The 16,363-nt window shown below is 38.2% G+C and overlaps 1 long non-coding RNA gene across 6 annotated transcripts in view; it reads left to right on the forward strand.

The window, feature by feature from the left end:
* Positions 1-16,363, forward strand: part of LOC132593625 (uncharacterized) — a 475,128-nt gene that overhangs the window by 367,810 nt on the left and 90,955 nt on the right. The gene's annotated exons all lie outside the window — the stretch shown is intronic.

Genomic DNA, 16,363 nt, shown 5'->3' on the forward strand with positions numbered 1-16,363 from the left:
TTCAAAGTCAGCCTGATTCCTCCAGCTCTATTTTTCTTTCTCAAGATTGTTTTGGCTGTTCAGGATCTTTTGTGTTGCCATACAGATTTTTAAATTATTTGTTCTAGTTCTGTAACATTGGTAATTTGATAGGGATTGCATAGAATCTATAGATTGCCTTGGGTAGTATGGTCATTTTAACAATATTAATTCTTTGGGACTACCCTGGTGGTCCAGTGGTTGAGACTTTGCCTTCCAGTGCCGGGGGTGCAGGTTCAATCCCTGGTTGGGGAGCTAAGATCCCACATGCCACATGGCCAAAAAACCAAAACTTAAAACCGAAGCAGTATTATAAAAAATTCAATAAAGACTTTAAAAATGGTCCACATCAAAAAAAAATCTTTAAAAAAATATTAATTCTTTCAATTCGAGAACACAGTATATCTTTCCATCTGGGTTGTCTTCAAATTTCTTTCTTCAGTGTTCTACAGTTTTTTGAGTACAGGTCATATACCTCCTTTGGTAGGTTTATTCCTAGGTGTTTTATTCTTTATGATGCAATGGCAAATAGGATAGTTTTCTTAATTTCTCTTTCTGATAGATCATTGTTAGCATATAAAAATGCAACAGATTTCTGTATATTAAATTTGTATCTTGCAACTTTACTGGATTTATTGATGAGCTCTAGTAGTTTTCTGATGGGGTCTTTAGGATTTTCTATGTATAGTATCATCATCTGCAAACAGTAACAGTTACTTCTTCCTCCCCAATTTAGATTCATTTTATTTTTTTCTTGTCTGATTGCTGTGTCTAGGACTCCCAATACTGTGTTGAATAAAAGTGAGGAGAGTGGACATCCTTGTCTTGTTCCTAATCTTAGAGGAAATTTTTTCAGCTTTTCATCATTGAGTATAATGTTAGCTGTGGGTTTGTCATATATGGCCTTTATTATGTTGCACAATTTCTGGAGAGTTTTTATCATAAATGTATGTTGAATTTTGTCAAAAGCTTTTTCTAAATCTCTTAGGTGGTCATTTGATTTTTATTCTTCAATATATTGGTGTGGTATATCACATTGATTGATTTGCAGATATTGAAAAATCCTTGCATCCCTGAGATATAAATCCTAGTTAAACATGGTGTATGATCCTTTTAATGTATTGTTGGATTTGGTTTGCTAATATTGTGTTGAGGATTTTTGCATCTATGTTCATCAGTGATATTGGCCTGTAATTTTCTTTTTTGTGATATCTTTGTCGAGTTTTGGTATCAGGGTGATGCTGGCCTCATAGAATGAATCCAGAAGTGTTCCTTCCTTGGCAATTTTTGGAATAGTTTGAGAAGGATAGGTGTTAACTATTCTCTAAATGTTTGGTAGAATTCACCTGTGAGGCATCCAGTCCTAGAATTTTGTTTGTTGGGTATTTTTAAATTACTGATGCAATTTCATTACTGGTAATTGGTCTGTTCATATTTTCTGTGTCTTCTGGCTCAGTCTTGGGAGATTGTACATTTCTAACAATTTGTCCATTTCTCCTCCATATAGGTTGTTCATTTTATTGGCATATAGTTGTTCATAGTAGTCTCCTATGATCTTTTGTATTTCATGGTGTAAGTTGTAACTTCTTTTTCACTTCTGATTTTATTGATTTGGGCCCTCTCCCTCTTTTTCTTTTTTTTGTTTTTGTTTTTGTTTTTCTTTCTGTGGTACGTGGGCCTCTCACTGTTGTGGCCTCTCCCGTTGCGGAGCACAGGCTCCAGATGCGCAGGCTCAGCGGCCATGGCTCACGGGCCCAGCCGCTTCGCGGCATGTGGGATCTTCCCGGACCAGGGCATGAACCCATGTCCCCTGCATTGGCAGGCGGACTCTCAATCACTGCGCCACCAGGGAAGCCCTCCCTCTTTTTCTTGATGAATCTGGTTAAAACTTTATCAATTATATCTTTTCAGAGAGCCAGCTTTTAATTTCATTGATATTTTCTATTTTTTTCTTAGTCTCTAATTTATTTTTTTATGTTCTGATCTTTATGATTTCTTTCTTTCTACTAACTTTGGGTTTTGTTTGTTCTTCTTTCTCTGGTTGCTTTAGGTATAAGTTTTGGTTGTTCATTTGAGATTTTTCTTATTTCCTGAGGTACGCTTTTATCGTTATATATTGATACTATTGATACTTCCCTCTTAGAACTACTTTTGCTGTGTCCCATAGGTTTTGGATTTTTGCATTTTCATTTTAATTTTTCTCTAGGTATTTTTTTAGTTTCCTCTCTGATTTCTTCAGTGATCCATTGGTTGTTCAGTAACATATTGTTTAGCCTTCTCTTGTTTTTTTATGCAGTTTGTTTTTTGGGTTTTTTTTTGTAGTTGATTCTAGTCTCATAGGGTTGTGGTTGAAAAAGATGCTTGATATGATTTCAATTTTCTTAAATTTACTGAGGCTTGCCTAGCATGTGATCTGTCTTGGATAATGTTCCATGTGCACTTGAAAAGAAAGTTCATTCTGCTGCTTTTGGATGGAAAGCTCTATAAATATCAATTACGTCCATCTGGTCTAATGTGTTATTTAAGGCCAGTGTTTCCTTATTAATTTTCTGTCTGGGTGATCTCTTCATTGATGTAAGTGGGGTGTTAAAGTCTCCTACTATTATTGTGTTACTGTCAACTTCTCCTTTTATGTCTGTTAATATTCCCTTATATATTTAGATGCTCCTATGTTGGGTGTAAATATATTTACAGTTGTTATATTTTCTTCTTGGACTGATCACTTAATCATTATGTAGTGTCCTTCTTTGTTTCTTGTAATAGTCTTTATTTTGAAGTCTATTTTGTCTAATATAAGTATTTTTACTCCAACTTTTTTTTTTTTTTGGCGGTACACGGGTCTCTCACCGTTGTGGCCTCTCCCGTTGCAGAGCACAGGCTCCAGACGCACAGGCCCAGCGGCCATGGCTCACGGGCCCAGCCGCTCCGTGGCACGTGGGATCTTCCCGGACCAGGGCACGAACCTGTGTCCCCTGCATCGGCAGGCAGACTCTCAACCACTGCGCCACCAGGGAAGCCTTCCAACTTTCTTTTGATTTCCATTTGCATGGAATACCTTTTGCCATCCCCTCACTTTCAGTTTGTGTGTTTCTCTAGATCTGAAGTGAGTCTCTTGTAGGCAGCATATATACAGGTCTTATTTTTTAATCCATTCAGCCATTCTGTGTCTTTTGATTAGAGCATTTAGTCCATTTACTGTTAAGGTAATTATTGCTATGTATGTTCTTATTTTGTTACTTGTTTGGAAACTGTTTTATAGATCTTTTTTCCCTTTCTTCTTCTTTTGTTCTCTTGTGATTTAATGACTATTTTTAGTGTTACGTTTGGATTCCATTTTCTTTTTGTTTGTGTATATCTATGATAGATTTTTGGTTACCATGAGGTTTTTATATAGAAATCTACATATATACATTATTGTTTTAAGTTGCTGATCTCTTATTTTCAAATGCATTTAAAAATCCCTGCATTTTACTCTCCTCCCCTCATTACTGCCACAACTAGAAACAAGAAAATTACAAATGAAAAGCTCATTGGTAAAGGCAAACATACAGTAAAGGAGGAAATTATCCATGCAAAAAGCTAGTAGGAAGGTTAAAAAACCAAAGTACTAAAATCATCTATATACACAATAAGCAGTTAAGAGACACACAAAACAATTGGGAGGTTTACTTTTGGAATTAACTTCTAAATGTTACTGTATTTTTCTGGTTTTATTGACATGTAATTGACATATCACTGAATAAGTTTAAGATGTACAGCATAATGGTTTAACTTTCATATATTGTGAAACGATTACTGCAGTAAGTTTGTGTAGCAGCCATCATCTTTATATAGATACAATAGAAAGAAAAAGAAAAAAAATTTATTTCCTTGTGAAGAGAACTTGGGATTTACTCTAACAGCTTTCCTATATATCATACAGCAGTGTTAACTAAAGTCATCATGTTGTGCATTATATTGCTAGTACTTATTTATCTTATAACTGAAAGTTTGTATCTTTTAACCACCTTCCTCCAAATTCCTCTCCCCTACCCACTGCCTCTGACAATCTCTTTTTCTATGAGTTTTTTTTAAATTGGATTCTACATGTGAGATCATACTGCATTTGTTGTTCTTCATTTGACTTATTTCACTTAGCAAGATCAATCCATGTTGTTGCAAGTGACAGGATTTTCTCATTTTTATGGCTGAATAATATTCCATTGTATGTATTTACTACAACTTCTTAATCCATTCATCCATTGATGGACCCCTAGGTTGCTTTCATGCCCTGGCTATTGTAAATAATATTGCTGCTATGAACATGGGGGTGCAGGTACCTTTTCAAGTTAGCATCTTTGTTTCTTTCAGATATATTTCCAGAAGTGGAATTGTTGGATCATATGGTAGTTTTATTTATAATACTTTGAGAATCCTCTATACTGTTTTCCACAGTGGCTATACTAGTTTACAGTCCTACCCAGAATGTTCAAGGATTCCCTTTTCTCCACATTCTTGCCACATTTGTTTTCTCTTGTCTTTTTCATTATGGCCATTCTAACAGTCATGAGGTGATATCTCATTGTGGTTTTTTGTTTGTTTTTTTGTGGTACGTGGGCCTCTCAGTGTTGTGGCCTCTCCCGTTGCGGAGCACAGGCTCCAGATGCGCAGGCTCAGCAGCCATGGTTCACGGACCCAGCCACTCCATGGCATGTGGGATCTTCCTGGACCGAGGCACGAACCCGTGTCCCCTGCATCAGCAGGCGGACTCTCAACCACTGCGCCACCAGGGAAGCCCCCCTCATTGTGGTTTTGATTGTCATTTCCCTAATGACTAGTGATGTTAAGTGTCCTTTCCTGTATGTGTTGGCCATTCCTGTATCTCCTTTGGAAAAATGTCTGTTCAGGTCTTTTACCCTATTTTAATTGAATTATTTGGTGTGTGTTTTTTTTTTTTCACTGTTGAGTTGTATGAGTTCTTTATATATTTTAGATATTAACTTCTTATCAGATATATGGATTACAAATACCTTTTCTCATTCCTAGGTGATCTTTTCACTTTGTTGATTGTTTCTTTTGCTCTGCAGAAACATTTTAGTTTCATGTAGTCCCACTTTTTAATTTTTGCCTTTATTGCTTGGACTCTAGGAATCATAGCAAAAAATCATTGACAAGACACGTGTCAAGGAGCTTTTTTCCTGGATTTTCTTCTGGGAGTTTTATGGTTTTAGTTTCAGTTCTTACATTTAAGTCCTAATCCATTCTGAGTTAATTTTTGTGAGTGGTGTAAGACAGGGGTCTAGTTAAATTCTTTTACATGTGAATGTCCAATTTTCTGAGGATCATCTATTAAAGAGACAACCTTTTCTCCATTGAGTATCGTTGGCTCCATTTTCAAATGTTGGTTGGCCATATATATTTTCGTTTATTTATGAGCTATCAATTCTGTTCCATTGATTCCTCTGTTTTTATCCCAAACCATATTGTTTTGATTACTATAGCTTTAGAGTATAGCTTGAAATCAAGAACAGTGATGCCTCCTGTTTTGTTCTTCTTTCTCAGGATTGCTTTGGCTATTTGGAGTCTTTGTAGTCCTATGTAAAATTTAGGATTGTTTTTCCTACTTCTGTAAAATGGAATTGGAATGCCATTGGAATCTTGATAGGGGTTACACTGAATCTATAGATGGTTGGCAGTAGTTATGAACATTTGAATAGTATGAGTTCTTCTAATCCATGAACGTAGTGTACCTATCCATATGTTTGTGTCTTCTTCAATTTCTTTCATCAATATCTTCTAATTTTCAGAGTAGAGATCTTTGACCTCCTACTTTAAGTTTATTCCTAAGTATTTTACTGTTTTTGATTGCTATTGTAAATGAGATCAACTTCTTTATTTCTTTTTCAGACAATTTGTTATTAATATATAGAAATACAAAATTAACCTATAAAAATAGCATCTTGCAGCTTTACTGAATTCATTGATTAGGCATAACAGTTTTTTGGTAGGGTCTTTAGGATTTTCTACATATAAAATCATGTCATCTGCAGAGACAGACAATTTTACTCCATTTAACAATTTTGATGACTTTTATTTCTTTTTCTTGCCTGATGTTCTGGCTAGGATTTCCCATACTATGTTGAATAGGAGTGGTGAGGGTGGGCACCCTTGTCTTCTTTCTGGTCTTAGAGAAAAAGCTTTTAATCTTTCTCCACTGAGTATGATATTAGCTGTGGACTTATCACATGTGGGCTTTATTATGTTCAGGTATGTTTCTTTCATACCTAATTTGTTAAGACTTTTTATCATGAAAAGATGTTGAGTTTGTCAACTGCTTTTTCTGCATCTATTGAGACGATCATATAGTTTTTTCCCTTTCATTTTATTCATGTGATATATCACATTGATCAGTTTACGTATTTTGAATCATCCTTGCATCCAGGGATAAATTCCACTTGACCATGGTGAGTGATAGTTTTAATGTGCTGCTAAATTTGGTTTGCTTGTATGTTACTGAGCATTTTTGCATCTATATTGATCAGAGATATTAGTCAGTAGTTTTCTTTTCTGATAGTGTCTTTTTCTGTTTGGATATCAGGTAATGCTGGCCTTGTGAAATGAGTTTGGCCATGTTCCCTCCTCTTCAACATTGTGGAATAGTTTGAAAAGGATAAATATTAGTTCTTCTTTAAGTGTTTGGTAAAATTCCCCTGTGAAGCCATCTGGTCCTAGACTTTTATTTGGGGTGGGGGAATGACTACCAGTTCAATTTCATTACTAGTGATTGGTCTGTTCAGATTTTCTATTTCTTCCTGATTCAGTCTTGGAATATTTTATGTTTCTAGGAATTTATCCATTTGTTCTAGGTTGTCCACTCTGTTGGCATATAATTGTTTGTAGTATTCTCTTATGATTGTTTGTATTTCTGTGATATAAGTTGTAACTTCTCCTCTTTCATTTCTAATTTTATTTGGGCCTTCTCTCTTCTTGATGAGTCTGGGTAAAGGTTTGTGTATTTTGTTTATCTTTTAAAAACCAGTTCTTAGTTTCATTGATCTTTTCTATTGTATTTTAGTCTCTGTTTTATTTATTTCTGCCCTGGTATTTATTATTTCCTTCCTTCTACTAACTTTGGGCTTTGTTTGTTCTTTTTTTCCTAATTCCTTTAGATGTAAAATTAGGTAGTTTATTTGATATTTTTCTTGTTTTTCTGAGATTGGCCTGTATCACTATGAACTTCCCCCTTAGAGCTGCTTAGATTTTGGAAATTTATGTTTCTATTTTCATTCATGTCAAGGTATGTTTTTATTTCCTCTTTGATTTTTTTTGTTGACCCATTTGTTCATTAGTTGCATGTTATTTCGTCTCACTATGTTTGTGTTTTTTCCAGGTTTCTTCCTATAATTAATTTTAAGTTTCACACCGCTGTGGGCAGAAAAGATGCTTGATATGATTTCAGTCTTAAATTTTTGAGACTTGTTTTGTGGCCTAGCCTGTGGTCTGTTCTGGAGAATGCTCCATGTGCATTTGCAAAGAAGGTGCATTCTGCTGTTTTTGGATGTAATGTTCTCTCTCTCTCTAAATATATAAATAAATAAATATATATAGAGTCCATCTGATCTAATGTGTCATTAAAAGCCACTGTTTCCTTATTGATTTTCTTTCCAGATGATCTATCCATTGATGTAAGTGAAGTGTTGAAGTCCCCTGCTACTATTGTACTACTATCAATTTGTCCCTTTATGTCTGCTAATACTGGCTTTATATATTTAAATGCTCTTATATTATGTGCACATATGTTAACCAGTGTTATATTTTCTTATTGGGTCGACCCCTTTATTACTTGTCTCTTGTCATAGTCTTTGTTTTAAAGTCTATTTTGTCTGATATGAGTATTGCTACCACAGATTTCATTTCCATTTGCATAGAATATCTTTTTCTATTTCTTTTCTGTGTGTCTTTAGCTCTGAAGTGAGTCTCTTATAGGCAGCATATAGATGGGTCTTGTTTTTTTTCATCCATTTACCCACTCTGTATCTTTTGATTGGGGCATTTAGTTCAATTATATTTAAAGTGATTATTGATAGGTATATATGTATTGCCATTTTGTTACTTATTTTCTAGTTGTTCTTCTCTGTCCTTTTCTTCTTTTAGTCTCTTCCCTTGTGGTTTGATGGTTTTCTTTAGTGCTATGTTTGGGTCCCATTCTCTTTGTTTTTTGTGTATCTGTTATAGGTTTTTGGTTTGTGATTACCACGCGGTCCATATATATATGTTTATTTTAAGCTGTTGTATAAGTTTGAACACACTCTATAAGCTCTACATTTTTTTTACACCCCTGCAAATATGCTTTTGACATCATATTTTACATTTTATTTTGTGTATTCCTTAACTGTTTATTGTAGTTACGGTTGATTTTACAACTTTTTTCTTTTACCTTCCAACTAGATTTGTAAGTGGTTGATCCACTGCCTTTACTATATGTTTGCCTTTACCAGTGAGATTTTTTTTTCTTTCATATATTTTCTTATTTCTAGTTATGACCTTTTCTTTTCACGTAAAGAAGATCCTTTAACATTTTTGTAAGCCTGGTTTAATGGCAATGAACTCTCAGTTTTTACTTTCTGGGAAACTATTTCTCCATTAATTCTGAATGATAACTTTGCTGAGTAGAGTATCCTTGGTTGTAGGTTTTCTCCTTTGAGCACTTTAAATACATTATGCCACTCCCTTCTGGCCCACAAAGTATCTGCTAAAAAATCAGCTGATAGCTTTATGGGGCTGTAAGTATGTAAGTCCTTATTTTTCTCTTACTGCCTTTAAAATTCTCTTTAACTTTTGCCATTTTAATTATGATATGCCTTGGTGTGGCTCTCTTTGGGTTCATGTTGTTTGGGAATTTCTGTGTTTCCTGGATCTAGATATCTACTCCCTTCCCCAGGTTAGGGAAGTTTTCAGCCACTATTTCATCAAATACATCTTCTGCCCCTTTCTTTCTCTCCTTCTGGAACCTCTGTAATGCTACTGTTAGTATGTTTGCTGCTGTCCCATAGGTCCCTTAAACTATTCTCATTTTTATTTTTATTTTTGAATACCCAAAATAGTTTTATTTTAAACATTTACCAAATTTAAGTTTTGCTAACTTCTGATACACAGACATGTATATCTATGTGACTGTTTACATATGCATATATAAATACATAATTCACATCTATGATAATATTTTGAACTTTACCTATGAAATTAATTTCAATTGGGGTCAAATATTTCATCTTTTGCAAGAAACCTAATTTGTTCATGAAAATCTTGAATCCATCCAAGGTAAGGAATAGAATCTCGGGTAGGACTGGGATATGGGAATGGGGTGGTCAGACATGCCACTAGCCCATACAGGGTGCATTGGTGCAAATTAGAAAAAGGAGCCACATCATCTGGGCAACACGGCCATGCACCAATAAACTCAGCTTGGTGAGTGGAGCAGGACTTCAGCTCCCATTCCCTGACGCAGCTGGATGACTTGCACTGGGTGCAACCGGCATGTAGGTGGCAGTCCTAGAGGGACGGCTCAGTGATGGTGCAAGCAGAAGATGGTGTTCTGGCCACCCTTGTACAGCTCCATTCCTTGCTAGACTGATTTAATTTGTCTGGAGGAGGTCAGTCGGGTAGGGATCTTTTCTTCTCACCACTTCTGACGATTTAGCTGAATAAGGAGATCTCCCCGATTGAAAAAGTCCATTTTTCAGGTTCAACTGTGCTGATGGCCATGCAGCCTCCAAGTGGGCTTTCATGGTTTAATCTTAGGAGATAGCCCAGTGTTGATTCTTGATTCCTAAAAAAGAATATGCTGTCGATCTGGCTGTAGATGAACTTTGCAATTTCCCGGAGCCTCAGCTCGGCCGCCTCACACCCGGGGTCGTACGAGGGGCTGCGTGAGGAGCGAGGAGCGGGTGGGGAGCCACCGGGCCGCGCCCCAGTCCCAGGCAGGCCGGCCGGGGAACCAGGGCCATGCACGCCCCTACCCGGACGGCACGGCCAAGCTGGCGCGCAGCGTCCCATGCCCTTCAGGCTGGCTCCAAGGACTCCTATTCTCGTTTTTAAAAATTCTTTTTTCTTTTTGCCATTGTGATTGGCTGATTTCCACTATTCTTTCTTCCAAATCACCTGTGCATTCTTCTGTCTTATCTGATCTGCTGTTGATTCCCTGTAGTGTATTTTTATTTCACTGATTATATTCTTCAGCTCTGACTGGCTCTTTTCTATATTTTCTAATTTTTTGAAGTTATTGCCATATTCTCCATTTTTCTCCCAAGATCAGTAAGCATTTTTATGACCACTGATTCGAACTCTTTATCAGGTAAATCACTTATCTCTGATTCATTAGGGGGGGTTGTGGAGTTCTATCATGTTCTTTCATTTGTAACACATCCTCTGTCTTCTCATTTTGTTTGACTTTCTGTATTTATGAATTAGATGAAACAGTTACTCTACCAGTCTTGAAAGCATGTCCTTGTGTAGGAGCACCCTTATGCAGACTGCATGTCTTGTGGCTTTGGCAGGAGGACTGGAGCTGAAGTGGTCATGCGCCAGGGCTTCTCCCAGGGCATGCCAGGGCAGCCACCTTGGTGGGTGGGTCAGGGGGCGGGGGCGGCTGGGGCCAGAGCCTGGTGCAAGCCAGGGCTTCTCCCAGGTTACACTGGGAGCCACCACCTAGATGGGTGTGGGGAACACTGGAGCCCAGCACGGACCAGGACTTCTCCTGTGGTGCACCAGGGGCTACTGCCTTGGTGGGTAGGAGGGACTGGAGCTGGAGCTCAGAACAGCCTGGGGGGCATGCTATCTTAGCAGGCTGGCTAGAGTGGCAGGTGCTTTTCAATCTGTTGCCTCTATGCTGGGACTCAGAGCAAGTAACGCCTTTAAGAGCAAGTTTTGGTTTCTTGTTGTCCTCTGGCTCTCCTGGTCGCAAGCCCCACTGGTTTTCAAAATTAGTTAAGGGGGCTCATATTCCCAGTTCTGGTCCCTAGGGCTAAGGTGCTCTATTTGGGGTTTGAACCCCTCATTTCTTAGGGAGGACTTCCAAGTTTGTGATATCCCCTTCTGCTTGTGGGTCACCCATTGGGGTGTTGGTCCTGACTAGATTGCATCTGTGCCCCTCCTACCTGTCTCGATGGGTTTTCCCTTTATATCCTTAATTGTACAAGAGATGTTCTGCAAGCCTTCAGGATGCTCTCAGAGAAAGTTGTTGTATATGTGGTTGTAGTTTGGGTGTGTCCATGGGAGGAGTTGAGCTCAGAATCTTCCTACTCTGCCATCCTGCCTCTCTCTCATTCTTTTTGTTCCTGTGACTAGATAAGGTCCTATCTTCCAGGTTGCTGATTCTTCGTCTGCATGGTCAAGTGGGCTTTTGAAGCTCTCTATTGAATTATCAATTCATTTATTCTGTTTTTCAGCCCTAGGATTTCCCTTTTGAGTTTTGTTTGGTTTTGGTTTTGTTTATTGTTGTTTTGCTTTTGTTATTCGTTTCTATTTCTTTGTTAAATTTATTTGGTTCATGTGTTACTTTCTTAATTCCACTGAGTTGCCTGTGTTTTCTTGTAGTTCAGTAACTTCTTTAAGAGGATTATGCTGAATTCTTTGCCTGACATTTAACAGTGCTCCATTTTTTTAGGATCCTTTATTAGTGCCTTATTAATTTCCTTGCATAATGTCATATTTACATGATGTTTTATGGTCCTTGATTTCTTACACTGGTATATTTGAATAAGTGGTCTCCTCCTCCAGACTTTGCTGGTTCACCTTGGCAGAGAAAATTTTTCACCAGTCAGCTCAGTTGGGTTTCCAGGCGTGTCTGCTGGTACCATCCTTGGGCAGGTGGGGAGCTGCTAAGGGTCTATTTTAGGGCAAGACAACTGTTTGAGCTCTAAGGTCAGGGTGAGGTATGTGCCCCTAGCTGAGAATAGCTGGATAGACTGCTGCTTGGTTCCCTGCCCAAGGGAGGCTATAGGATGTGCTCCACATTTGCTTGGTGATGCTTGTTAAGTGGTCATGACTGGCTTCTTTACTCAGCAGTAGGTAGGGCTATGTATTAGCTTGCCTTGCAGGACTGCAGGACAGGACCCAGGGGCTGCACAGCTTGTTGTTTGGGGACCTGAAATCAGGCAAGAGTGTAAAATGAGTATCTTGGTCAGGCAAGGCCACCAGTTTTGCTCTGCAGATGGGAAAAGCCATGGATTGTGCTCATGGGTTTTAAGTGACACTGTAAGCAGAGCTATTGGAGCGGCTACGCAGGGTGCTCTGCTTAGGCTCCCCGATCAGGAAGCCTGAAGGAGCTATGAATGCAATTATGAATTCATTTCCCTTCCCCAGTGCAGTGGGAGAAGCAACTCCAAGACCACGATGAGTCTCTTTGTTTGTGGTGGTGACTCAAGCCAATCCACGCCCCAAGTTCCCTGGCCAAAGAGGGCCACTTGCTTTGCCCCGGAGGTCAGCTCTGCCTGCTTGCCTCTCAGCTTGCGCGTTACTGGGTTATGCAGCAGCTTCCAGGCGTTCTGCCAGCCCTTCCTGTCAGATGGGGTGGGGACTCACAATCCACAGAGGGGGAGGCTATGGCTCCGCTCCCTTGCCTGGGTGTGGGCAGACCAGGCTCCAGGGCCTGAAAAACTCCTCATTTGAGCACTTGAATCAGGCAGACCTGCACTCCTCTAAGTTCCCTGGTCAGACTGTGCTACCGTCTTGGTTCTGCAGATAAGCAAAGCCGCTGCTTGGGACTACTACTTGGGCACTGCAGGTAGGAACTCACACTGCCAAGATCCGAGGGCTGGTTGTTGCAAGCCCCCCCTTAGTGGTGTCTTATCCATGAACAGTTGCTGGTTTTTCTTTTAGTTAGGGGAAGTGAAGTCAGGAATGACCTGTCACCATCTTGGTGACATCATTCTCTATGATTGCATTCTTGGAGTATCCTCAGGGGTAGCAACCTCATGTTCTTTCAAGGTAAATCTCATTTCTGAATACTGCAGAGTCACTGGGAGTCAAATCTAGGAAGTGATGGGTCATCATACAAAGCTGTATAACCCTTTTGGCTTACACACTCCTTTCAAGAATGTGATTGAATCTATGAAACCTAGAAGAAGGAGAAAGGGAGGCTGTGAATAATATTTTGCATTGAAAGCATAGGCCTGTTTCTATGAGATGGGTACTTTAAACCATTTTGTCAAAAACCGGGCTTTCTAGACAGCACTCAAGAGCTAGCTCCCTTGGCATGCTGTAAATGCAAGGAGGCCTGTGTTGAAGGGTAGGGTATTCCATCCTTCATTCCCTCTTCATCAGTTCCATCTTTCTCCAGTTTGAATGTAAGCTTAGGGAGAACAAGGGTTTATGTTTCATTTACTAGAGTTCCTAGAACAGGGCCTAGTACTTAGCCCTCATTTAAGTATTTATATAATGAATGAATGAGTGAATTGATGAATAATATTGGGTTCACAAGTAGTATTTCAGTTATCAAAAGAACTATTTGCTAGAAACAATTTTTAAGAACCACCAGCATAGGTAATTCAAGTGGAGATAACTCTGGGAGCATAATGGGTAGAGGGCTAGGGTTTCTTTGAGATTTAGACAAATCTCAGGATTAATAGTATAGTGCCAATTCCACGTAAGAATAAGTTCAGATACAATCTCAGAGCAAGGCACAGTAACCATGTGGTGTGATAGCACAGTCAGCCTCTGAAATGGGAACCTGGGTCAAGAAACCCTGCATCACTTTAGCAAGGAGCTCCTTTGCTTATGGATGAGGTCGTCAAAGCAGTCATAGACTTGAGTCTTTATTAAAAAAAAGAATGAACAAGAATAAAACCTGTTCCATAATCTTACTCTTTCTCTATATACGTGTGGGTGGCCACAGAAACAATGATTGATTACTGGTCCTGGATTCTCTGGCTAAAATGAAGTGCCTTAGCTTCAGGTTGAAAATGAGGACTGTCAATGCAAAACAACAGGGCAGGGAGTGCGTATATAATTCTACTGCAGAAATGTCTTTCAATTCTGCTGAAAATATTTTTTTAAAAGCTAGAAACAAAGACACATTTCATCTAGCAAGGGCAATACAAAGGGGTTATATAAATTTATTTTTCATATAACACTTGATTAGTTTAGAAAAAAATTCCCATTTTCAATGTTTAGTTCCATCTCTCATTTTTTAAAAAAAATCACTAAAAGGACAAAAACCCACACAAAAATACAATCTGTATCTGTTCTATATTTACAGATAACCGGTCACTATTAAGGCACAGATTGATTAAAAACATTTATTCAAATAATCCAAATATTTTGTGCATCATATAACACTGACAACACCGTATACTGTAGTGTCAATAATCCCTTCATTGCATCAAGAGAAAGTGAGAAAAGTAATTTCCAGTGTTTTTTATTTACTTTTTTAGCCACGCTAATCTGGTTTAATTGGGACAGTTTTCCCTTTGGCATAATATCAAAGCACTGTTCATAAAACCTATATCAACTCAATACTGCAAATCATTCCATCTTCCTCCTGTTGCAAATGCATGGTAAAGAGCTGGGGGGAAAGACTCCAAATGATTATTTTTTATTTGGGGAGGAGGTCTTATTAAAGAAATGGTAAGATTCAGAGCACTGAGTTGTTGCACAGGAAACAGATCTGGTATCCTTACTCTATTGCTGAGTGTGTAGCATGCTGTGTTCATACAGCCATATAAGGCAGGAAGCTCCACGTGATGACCTGCATACATGTGACATACACGCAGGATCATTCCACTGTACTTGTGAAGGGAGCGATTTAGTTCTACATCCATAAGCACATACAGTTCTGTTTAGGAACAGGCATCTCCTTAGTGCTGTTATAATTGATAATTTTATGACAGGCCCATTATCTATGCCTTCACGGTAACCAATACTCTTTTTTTTTTTTTAAGTGAAAATTTTTCGGTGTGCAAAATTTCTCTCCGATTCTTGTTCTTACTTTAATGATAAGACTTAACCATGGAAAAAATCAGACAAGTATTTCTGATCCCACATTTGTATGAAAGTCCCCAATTGTTGTGTATGAATCTAATGCCTTCTGTGGAGAGCACGTGACAGTGGTTTATGTCCGTGTAGAAAGTCTCGAATACTGAACATAAATAAGTCATTACAGTACAGGTAAGTCACCACGTGTCCTATGGGAAGGTTTTCCAACAAACTAATACACTTGGAAATAATATTGCTTTGAAGAAAGAGAGGCACTTAGTGATTGTCTTCATGGATTGAAAACCCTTCATAAATCCATAATAAGATGTCTGAAAAGACCTAGGAAACAATGTTGCCTGATTTCTTGGACTTTCACAGTATCAAGATTGTAACAACGAGTTTAGCCACTTACAAAATAGTCTTTTATTTTTCCTCCTTCAGAACTCTGCTGTCTTTGTAAACTGTCACCCTGGAGACTTAAATAAAGCCTTTCCATTCTCAACAAACCCAAGTCTACTTCAAGCAGACAGATACGGTTTTAGGCAAGTCCTGTGACCACATGGAGCACAGCTAATGTGTACATAAGGACAGTGATGTATTTCTCCTCCTCATGGCAACAGTGCTGTCTTGTCAGATGATTATTTATCTTTTTTAAATAAAGTGACAATCTAGGGCTCCAGTTATTGAATGCCGTCCATTCTCTACCATAAATCTCTAGTAGATATCAACTTAATCAGTTATGTACGGTATGCTTATAATATCTAAAAATAAAAGTTTGATATAAATAAGTGTCCTTTAGTGGCAGTATACTAAAAATAGCCCTTTGCCTTCAGACAACCATTAAAAACATTTTAGCAATAAAGGCAGCAGCTAAATATGATGACTGCAAAGGGTTAATATTGCAAAGTCCATTTGGTGTTTCTTTGCTCGCACCTGTTACAGTGAACTAGGTTCATTGCTAAGTGTTTCTAGGATGCTGACATACATGAACAGAACTGGTCCATAACCAAGTGGAGTCACTTACATTTCCCAAAGTCACAGACTATTCTGCACAGAAACTAATAATCCAGTACCACTATGTCAAATAAAAATTTAACGCAGTCTGATTTGTACCAATACATCAGGTGACAAAAACGAGAGAAAGAGAGATAATTTCCACAGGACAAGAAGTAAGAAAGTGTAAAGTGCTGAAAGACCTCAATAATTATTTTAAAGCAGTACCAGAAAATCCCACTTTGATTATTTTTTTAAAAAAATCCCCAAATACCCAAACAAAATAAGCAAACAAACAAAATAACTTCTGTGTTTTCTGGCATCCCAGATGTCAACTCAGCCTTCATGTTAAGTAAAAAAATCAGTGCATATGTTATTATATAGGTAAATAAAAACAGGA

This window comes from Globicephala melas, chromosome 16 (genome assembly GCF_963455315.2).
Source record: "Globicephala melas chromosome 16, mGloMel1.2, whole genome shotgun sequence".
Classification (NCBI taxonomy): domain Eukaryota; kingdom Metazoa; phylum Chordata; class Mammalia; order Artiodactyla; family Delphinidae; genus Globicephala; species Globicephala melas.